Source organism: Macadamia integrifolia, chromosome 3 (assembly GCF_013358625.1).
Source record: "Macadamia integrifolia cultivar HAES 741 chromosome 3, SCU_Mint_v3, whole genome shotgun sequence".
Taxonomy (NCBI): Eukaryota; Viridiplantae; Streptophyta; class Magnoliopsida; order Proteales; family Proteaceae; genus Macadamia; species Macadamia integrifolia.
The window spans coordinates 7,085,447-7,096,118 of record NC_056559.1 but is presented as its reverse complement, the minus strand read 5'-3'; the positions used below and the strand labels follow the sequence as shown (position 1 = coordinate 7,096,118).

Sequence of the window (10,672 nt, the reverse complement as noted above, 5' to 3'; positions counted from 1 at the left end):
AGGAATTGTATGAAGAGGATGATGACTTCAGTGACATATGGGAGAAGTGCACCTCAAGGCAACCCATAACCGAATATCATATTCATGATGGTTTCCTGTTCAAAGGGAACCGATTGTGCATCCCTGTGAGTTCGTTGCGCGAAAAGCTAATTCGAGACTTGCACAGAGGTGGCCTTAGTGGCCACATGGGGAGCGATAAGACCATTGCTAGCATGGAAGAGCGCTATTACTGGCCACGCTTGAAGCAGGATGTGGGAAACCTGGTTCGAAAATGTGATGTGTGTCAAGTAGCAAAGGGACAAACACAGAATACCGGTTTATACTTGCCCCTCCCTATTCCAGATGCAATTTGGGAGGACTTGTCCATGGACTTTGTGCTCGGACTTCCTCGAACTTAGCGAGGACTTGATTCTATTCTAGTCGTTGTCGATAGGTACTCAAAAATGGCTCATTTCATACCATGTCATAAGACATCGGATGCATCAAACGTGGCTAAACTGTTCTTTCAAGAGATCGTACGCCTACATGGCGTGCCGAAATCAATCACTTCTGATCGCGACTCGAAGTTTCTTGCCCATTTTTGGGTTACCTTATGGAAGCGGTTTGACACTAGCCTCAACTATAGTAGCACTGCACATCCACAAACGGATGGACAAACGGAGGTTGTGAATCGCACCTTGGGGAATTTAATTCGAAGTATTTGTGGAGATCGACCCAAGCAATGGGACCATGCACTTGCGCAGGCAGAGTTCGCCTACAATAGTGCAGAACACCGCTCCATTGGGCGCTCTCCATTCTCAGTTGTGTATCAAAAGGTACCCCAACACGCACTTGACCTGCTACTGTTCCATCGAGTGCCACACACAAGTATGGCAGCTAAGAATATGGCTGAGAACATACAAACCATTCAGGCCGATGTCAAACGTAGACTGGAAGCGTCCAATACCAAGTACAAGGCCGTGGCCGACAAGCATCGTCGACACAAGGTGTTCGAGGTTGGGGACATGGTGATGGTGTTCCTACGCAAGGAAAGGGTTCCAGCTGGTACATACAATAAGCTGAAACCGAAGAAGTATGGTCCATTTCAAATCCTTCGAAAAATCAACGATAATGCATATGTTGTAGATCTGCCGACGGATTGGACGATGTCCCGTACCTTCAATGTCGCGGACTTGCATGATTATCACGCTCCTGGTGACCCACTCTACCCTGATGTCGACTCGAGGACGAGTCTTTCTTTAGGTGAGAGGGAATGATGTGGAGCAGTCAATAGAGGTGCAGCGCATGGGATCACTAATCTCTTAATCAATCATGTGGGGATATGTATGGCAGGGTTACTATTTCAGTATTGGCCTTTTATTTGGAAGAATAAGGGATTAGAGATAACGTCTGACTGTGTTACCATTTTAATATTCTATTAGTTTCTTTAAGAGTTTTATTTATATCTTCTGTCCTTATTAGATGTTTCCTATTCAGCCCCGAGAGTTTATTAAATAAGTTGTATGAGAATGTATCAGGGAGAAAGGATGGAATAAAGATTGCAGACGTTCTTCTTCATTATTTAGCTTACGTCCGACTTGAACGATATCGAGTCCACTTCGTCTTCCGTTCTACATCAAGCTGCAATGCCTAGTATTACTCTATATTTTGCTACTCTTGTGTTTTTGTCATTTACAATTGCCTGTGAGATTAATCATGGATGTGTTCATGCATTGAAGGATGAAGAAAACAACAAATCATCTGTCAAGACTGTCAAGGTTGCAACTACATATGAACCAATTATATATTTGTTTTAGAATTTAGAATTTAGAATTTGAAGGTTTATAAACTTATAATTCTTGTGAAAGTTTTGGCAGAGTGAAGATGGCAGCGTAATTGATTGCGTTGATATATACAAGCAACCTGCTTTTGATCATCCTTTGCTTAGGAACCACACAATACAGGTTTTCCTCTTTGTTTGATATAATGACATGCTCTCAAGCTGTTACATACATTGATCTTAAAATTACAAACTTCTTCAATAGGCCACAAGATACATTTTCAGAGCAATAGTCCATTTGCTGTCTATTGTGACTAAAATTCTTTTCTGACTCAACAGATGAGACCCACAGCATATCCGGATGGGATAAATATGAATACGCCTGCAATCAATATAACAAAAGTAATATGCCCAGAAGGAACAATCCCCATTCTAAGAACTCAACCATTTGAAACAAAACTCGGTCGAAAGTCTCTCAACTTCGAACATCCTCAAGTTTCTGGGCATGAGGTAACTATTGAAATCATTTCTTCTATCCCCCTTTTTTTATATATATATTCTCAGTTAATATTTGTGATTCAACCAAGTAACACAATTTATTCTCCTCTTCTTTTGATGTGTATATATGGACTAGTATGCGGTAGTTTATCTGACAGGAAAGTACCTTGGAGCACATGCTAGCATAAATGTATGGCAACCAAATGTGAGGACTCCTGCTTCTGCTCCTGATTCTGAATTCAGCCTGTCTCAAATCTGGGTTATTTCTGATAACTCAGAACATAGGGCCACTGCTGAAGCTGGGTGGATGGTAAACTTCCTTTTCTTTACAATATTCTTGCAACAATAATTCTCTTCTAAATTTATCTGAAAACCAATGGAAACACAGAGTTGGAACAAATTTCACATAGTTATCACCAGTTAGTAAGCAGTAGAAATTATCTCAAAAAAAGGTAGTTTAGATCTAACAGTGTGAAATAAAATTAACAATGCATAAGTCACTTATGCATTTCTAAGCAGTGAAATATTTGCATTTGATTTAGTAATCTTTAATTAATATCCATTATAGGATCAAATCTATGATTGACTAATTGCCTTTGCTGTCACAGGTTTTTCCAGCTTTTTTTGGAGATAGCCAGACGCGGTTCTTCTTGTATTGGACCGATGATAACTACCAGCAAACTGGTTGCTACAATCTGAACTGCCCTGGTTTTGTTCAAACAAACAAACACTTCGCTCTTGGTTCCATCATAAAACCAGTCTCAACGTACAAAGGAAAGCAGTTTGATATATCTATTACCATATACAAGGTAACATGCATCTTACATTTGTTTACACAGACACCACCATAAGGAATCAAGTCCTTATGCTAAATTAAACAATGATAACACTAGTAAAATGTTTCAGGACAGAGCAAATGGGAATTGGTGGGTCTCACTGCAAAATGAGATTTTAGGATACTGGCCTGCCTCTATCCTCACAGGTTTGCAAAACGGTGCCTCTGACTTATCTTGGGGTGGTGAGGTCGTGAATACACAACCAGATGGTCATCATACAACTACTCAGATGGGCAGTGGACATTTTCCATATGAAGGATATGCAAAATCGAGTTATTTTCGTAATATTCAAGTGGTTGATACTAAACACAACATGGCAAGTCCAGTGGGTATGTATCCAATTGCAACTAAACCTGGGTGCTATGATCTGCACATCCAAGCAAACAAAAATACTGCCTATGGTTACTATTTCTACTATGGGGGTCCTGGTCTCTCCCAAAATTGCCGATGAAAACATTACAAAAAATGCAGGTTCTTGTGGAAATATGGCGTGGCAAATGGATACTGACGTACATAGTTTAAGAGTTTTCCTCCTGCTGGTTCAATAAATCCATATAATTCTCATGTCAATGAACTTATTCTTAATGGAGCTTGGAATTTTAATTTAGTTTATTAATAAATCTATGTTATACTCATGTCAAATAACTTATTCTTAATCGAGCTTGGAATGCTAATTTGGTATATTCATTGTTCTCTGAGGATGTGGCCAATGTTGTACTTTCTATCACATTATATATATATATATATATATATATAGTTATACTAGTAAGAAATACACGTGCAAATGCACATGGGAACAAAAATGAGTAATATTAATTCAAAGTTTCATTTGTTCTCTTATGTTGAGAGAGAGAGAGAGAGAGAGAGAGAGAGAGAGTCGTGAAAATGCATGTGAGAACATAAATGAGTAATTTTAAATCAAAGCTTCATTTGTTTCTCTTACGTTATGTGTGTGTGTGTGTGTGAGAGAGAGAGAGAGAGAGAGAGAGAGAGAGATTTTCCATTTAAATTTTTAGAGATAAATCAAGAATGCAATAAGTTAAATTTATAGAAATAAAAGAGAGATTATTTGAAATAAAGTATTTAAATCTCCTACATTTGTAACATAAGTTTAAAATTTAAAATTATATGAAGAAGCCTATGAATATTTGCTGCAACAAATAATAATTGTTTTGGGATAAAGATCAAATGGTATTGGTTAATCTTTTTCTATTTTAATTTTTTTTCCTTTTTTGTCTTCATCGTCCTCAACATCTATGATGCTTCTTTTGTGTGCATTTCGTTCTTTCATAGTATCTATAACAATGTTTCTTGATTTTCGACTTCCTTCATTTTTTGAATCCATTTTGAAGTGGAAATAATAGTTCTTTGATAGGCACACATCCAATTTTTGTTTGTACTACAACACATGAAAACAAATTTGTTATTATCACTATATATTAATATAATAATTTTTTTAATATAATTATAAAAATCAAACTAACATTCAATATTTATACCTTTTCTGATGATCTTGCATATTCAATTGCTGAACATCCTATAAGTGTTTCAAGTTCCTCAAAGATTGTCACAGTTATTATTTCAGTTGAGTCTTTGATCTTGAATTTTCCGAAGTACCTATCAATGAGTAAAATTTATTAGTTTTCTATATTATTAAAGAAAATATGATGTATATTAATGAAATTGAGTACAATACTTACTTCTATGTATATTCTGTATCATCATTTTGACATTTGTCACATGTTGCATGATCTCCCTTTAATTGTACATTTTTTTTGCATGTTTTGCATGCATTGTACCATAGCTTTTCATTCTGTAGATTTACAATATTTCCTTCAAAATAATAATATTGATTCTGCAAATATGTAAATGTTAGATGATATAAATAAAATATATTGGAATCATATGACTTCGATATAAATAAATAAATTAAATTGATGTAATTTTTTTCTTACCATGATTGTTTTATATTCTTTGTCCATTAAATCTTTCATTTCAATCCGTTCAACTTTCTTGTATTTATCTTCGTTAGAAACTTTGAGAGGTGTTTTCCTTCGATCCATTTTTTGATGTGAACCTGAACAATAAATTTTAATATTGTTATATATATTGAAAATAAATAAATCAATGTATAATAATTTGAATAAATTTATTATATACTATTTTTTCAATTCATCCGCTTCTGTGATCATTGGATTTATATCAATTGTTGTAAATGCTGTTGTACCAAGTGAGCCACCTGCACATTTTAAAGTTGTTTAGTTTATTAAAATAAATATATAATGTTTATTAATATATATACATTACCTTGGTAGTCTATCTGTTTAATTGATGAAAAAGCAATCACAGGATTTTCTCCTATAATATCCATCAATTTGCTTCCTTCATATATTGCATAATTGTCCCATAACGTGAGCATTACTGGAGCAGATCTATTGATAATATAAATTTAGTGTTATGATTAGTAAAAATAAAAATAAAAATAAAAATAATGATATAAATTATATTTATAAATGTGAGAAACTTACTCTTTGTCGATTATTTTAATTTCTCTCTTATTCGTTTTCACGCCTTTCGTTGTTGTTATGGAGAACACATTTTGTACCTCTACAAGAATTCCAATAATATCTGGACAAAACAATTAAAACAATGAGGTTAGTATCTTATTAATTTGAATAATTATAAGTGATTAGTGCATTATTGTGTAAAAACCAAAATATCATTTTTCTTCATAAAGAATGAAATATAACTTCTTACCTAATAATTATCAATGTTCCATTTCAATTCATTGATCTTGATGAATTGATATCTTGACTTTTCTACATTTAAGTGGACATCAGCTTCTTCAATTTTTGTATTGTTGTTTAGAGTCAATTCATGTTCTTTATTTACATTTGTGAACTTTGGATTGACTCTTTTGACAGTTGCATCAGATATGAAATAAGTCATTCCTATAACCAATGTTTCAACTAATTGATCAACAATATCATTGAACATTATTCTTGAATTTTTGTTCCCTGCAAAATACAAATGATTTAAGATGTTGAAAAATATAAATTAAAAAATAAATAATATTAAAAAAAATATTTCAACGTACCTCCTCATCCATTAAAGTAATTTTTTGTAGCTTTCCAGATCCGTTCGAATTATTGTAAGTAATGATTCCAGTTTTTGTCAGTATGAACGCCTTTATTTTCCAATTATTGTCATTTGCCTTTAATTGATTAATATTGGTTAATATTGTCATATTTCCTATAAAAAAGTATGTATTAGATTAGTGCAATGTATTAGGAAAAACAATCTAATTTTAATCAAAATAAAGAAAAGTTGACTATAGGAAATCATCTTTTAAATAAAAGTAAAATAAATCATTAACATCCAAATACACTAATCTAATACAATCATCCAAATACACACGTGTATATGCAAGTCATATATTTTTCAAGCCCAAGGTTGGGATTATTTCAAGCTCATATATTTTTTTTCCTGAACACAGAGTATGGCTGCAGCTCTCTCGATAGTGTAGATAGAAACCTTGGGCTTGAAAAATACAATCATCGAAATACACGTGTATATGCAGCCAATCTAACTCGAGACCATAGGTCCACAGCCCAAGGCCCAACCTTCGACAGATAGACATGAGGTCTGGGAAAGGGGACACTTAGCTCCTGACCTGCAAACAGTAATATAATATTCCCAACTATTTTCTGTTAAGCTGCTGATCTTATCCTCCCCTTCTTGTGGGTTCTCAGCATTAACATAGTTAAATCTTTTAGGAAGAAGATATAGACCAATTGTTTCCATGATTCCAGGAAATCCAGGAATCTCAAATGGCGGGAGGTCTAACTAATTTAGTGGTAGATTCATCATGGTAGAGAAATTTTACCTTAAAACATAGATAAGAGTTTAAGCAAAGTAAAACAGTCAAGGTGATCACAGAACTTACAGGATCGTTTGTACCTCTTGTCTTGAGTCCCTTCGTTTGTGAACCTTGTTTTTTTTGTTTTTTTTTCTTCAACTAAATAAACAAAAAGAAAGAGTGATGAAGATTGTGATACAGTTTAATTGTAATATAGGGTAGAGACATCTCTCTCTCTCTATATATATAACCATGGTTCTTATTTGTAGTAAGTTATAGTTTACTATTAGTTCGTTTGGGATTTATTTTTTTTATTTATTGTTATAATTGAGATAGATTGGAATCTTACCAACAAAAACCACATAAGAGGAAAGAAGAAGGGAAAAAAAACTATAGTGAAGAAGGTAAGGTATTAAAATAAATAAGAAGGATAAAATAGTCTAAAAAATATTAACCACTAAGCATGAGTACATCTTGTTTCCTATTTTGTATAAATCTTATTTCCTATTATTATGGATGGAGGAAGGATTGGGGGATTTGATTTCCACAAGCTGGAATTTGAATTCTATATTTAGTGTTATAGATTTTTTTTTTTTGGGGACGAAAAAGGAGAAAGAATAGACCTGAAAGGAAAAAGCCTAAATTGTTAAAATATTAGTTTGTCTAAATATTAGAGAGAGAGACGAGAGGAGAGAGAGACGAGAGAGAGAGGATGGGGAAAGGCGATGTGATAATAAAGAATTATTATATTTATTTTTATTCATTATTATTTTTTAGGTAAAGAAGAAAAAATGCGTTTGTTAGGTATCGAAGGTTGGCGTTGGTTTTTTTTTTTTTTTTGGTTAGAATGTTGCGTGATAGATTGGAAGGTGTGAGTTTAATAAAGACGTTGTCAAAAAATATATATATATATATATAATATAAATTAAATAGAGTTTAATAAAGAAAGTATATTTTGACTCAGTAATGAAAACTATATTATTTAGAAACTAATGCGAGAGAGAGATAGAGAAAATAAGGAGAAATAGAGTGGACGAAAGTGTGCAATAGATTCCTTTAAAATAGTGATTGAATTAGTAGGTAAGGTCTCCAAAATAAGGTTTTGTCTTTTTTTAACGTAATTGCGGATTTTTTTTTTTTAGAATGTTGTGTGATAGTTTGAGAGAGATTGGAGAGTTTAATGGTACTAATGTTTTCACAAAACCTTCCTTATAAATAGGATTGTAAATTAATATCATGGTAACTATAAATAGGATAATGTGTATCTTTTTAAGTGTAGGGTGGGGATTGGATATTTTTTTTTTATAGAAGGTGGCGTGCAAATCTTAGAGAAAGTAGAGAGTGTTAGAATTAAATAAAGAAAAGAAATATTTTTTGAAGAAAAAAATTCTTATTAGTATAAACTAATATTAGAGAGAGAGAGAGAGAGAGAGAGAGAGAGAGAGAGAGAGAGAGAGAGAGAGAGAGAGAGAGAGAGACCGTGGAGATTTTTAGTTTAATAAAAAAACTAAATTTTTCCCCTCTCAAAATAGTACCTATTTTTTCTCTTAAGCTTCCTTAGAAATAGGGAAGTCAGTTAATTTCATGGAATTATTAGAGAGAGAGAAAGAGAGAGAGAGAGAGAGAGAGAGAGAGAGTGGTGGGATTTGTAGTTTAATAAAGAAACTAAATTTTGCCCTCTGAAAATAGTACCTATTTTTTCTCTTAAGCTTCCTTAGAAATAGGGAAGTCAATTAATTTCATGGTATTCCCTATAAATAGGTAAATTAATTAATATGATGGTTTTTAAAAATACGATAATTTGTATCTTTTTAAGCGTGTGATTGTTTTTTAAAAGAAGTGGTTAAATAATTTAATCCGACCCATTTCATTTCATCCTATGGACAACCTTTTAAAATGGAATGTACATCCAATGGAAGCCAGCCTAGTTTACTCACCTTTGCTTCAAAGATTCTTGTTCACATTACATAATATTAGTTTTTATTATTTTTTGAGATGATTGTTTTATAAGGACATCTTCATTTATTTATTTATTATTATTATTATTTTTAAGTTCTATATTTGTATCTAGTTGAAGCCACATTGAGCAATTGTAATGTGATATTCTAGTTTTTATCAGACTCGATCTTGAGTTGTATATATATATATATATATATTGCTCGTGATATTGAATATTAGTTGGAATGAACCATAGAGAGCTTCACTTAATGACCATTTTGCTGCTACTTCTAAAAATATAATGTGAAAAGAAGGAACGGATGACAAGCAACAGAGCAGAGATGAAAACAGGAGATTGATTTCTGATATTGTGAAAGAAGTAGAAAAGTTCAGTCTCTTGGAATCCATTTATTATTTTATGATATATAATGAGTTCCCAGGCTGGTTCACAAGCTAAAGCCAGAATCCTACACACCTCAATCAATCTCAGTCGTCCCTTTGCAGTATAAGGATGAACAGTTACGGAGCATGCACACACATAAGTTGCGCTACTTAAATCGTCTTCTAAATCGACCCTGGGCGAAAACCTTAGTTGTTTATATCAAAGCTGTGAGTAATTTGGAAAGAAAATTTGGCAAATGTTATTTAGATACCATTTTGGAGTTGGGGAAATATGAATTTGTGAAGATGATGGTGATAGATGGCTGCTTTAAGTCCCTCCAAATCATTATATTAGACGAGAAGGATCATTTTAGATCAAATGAGCTATAGAATGGCGAAATCAAGATTGACTTGATTAAGGTCCAAGAGTAACAACATATTTTCTTCCATAAGACTCAGCTACAATGTGCAGAGGACTCTTTTGGAGGCTCTCATTCCTATTGAAAAGCTCCTTCAGCAAGGTAGATACATCAGTTGCTGCCTCTTCATCAGTCTTTACCAACTATGCTTCGCCTTCGACAAACTCTATCCTGTCCCAACTGGGTTATCCTAAGAAACAGAGAAAAAAGAACAAATAAATATCCCACATTTCCCCCCCCAAGTTGATTAAAAAAGTACTTAAGTTGAATCGTTAGGCTTCAAATCTGTGTCTCTGTTGCTGATGAATCTGAGGATCCAAACATACCCTCTCCTTCATTCATATATACTTCGAAGGCATTCCATGAATCTGGGGTGCTTTGATGCCACTCAGCTCCAGGTTTCATGGTGAAATGTACATTGCTAGAGTCCTTGTGAATACTGGAGAATTGACACATGGTTTTTCCTGCTATGATTCTAAACTCCACCCCATGGAAAGAGAATAAAAAAGATATTGAGAGAGAGAAACACCTTCGGAGAGCCATCCCCAGTTTCCACTTTTTAAAGAAAGCATTAAGATGAATAATGCTGAAGCAGTAACATTGTGCAATGGCATCAAAGATTGTGAACAACCTAACTCCATTGGCAGCCTGCAAAGAACCATAGTAACAATATTTTTTAGCCTCATAATCGCGAACAATAAATTTGGCATGAAGTATTTCACAACCCAAACAAAATACAGGAAGGGGAGGGAGCACGAAATAAGCATCAATAAAATAAATATATCCTTACAGGGATTGAGTTCATTAGGGAATAACCAAGGGAAGATAGGTGGGGGAAGTCCAGCCAATATGATAAAATTGAGAGTAGATTATTATTACAGGAAAAGAAAATGGCCAGAGAATATTAAATGAGTATTCATGAAGCACATACACGTTAAAGGTAATAGAGAGCATTTAATGAACAAAATGGAGAATTGAAAAA

The 10,672-nt window shown here is 33.6% G+C and overlaps 1 pseudogene; it reads left to right on the top strand.

Annotated features, from left to right (window-relative positions):
- The first annotated feature begins 1,601 nt into the window (after positions 1-1,601).
- On the top strand, positions 1,602-3,738 carry LOC122072609 (annotated as a pseudogene).
- Positions 3,739-10,672: the final 6,934 nt, after the last annotated feature.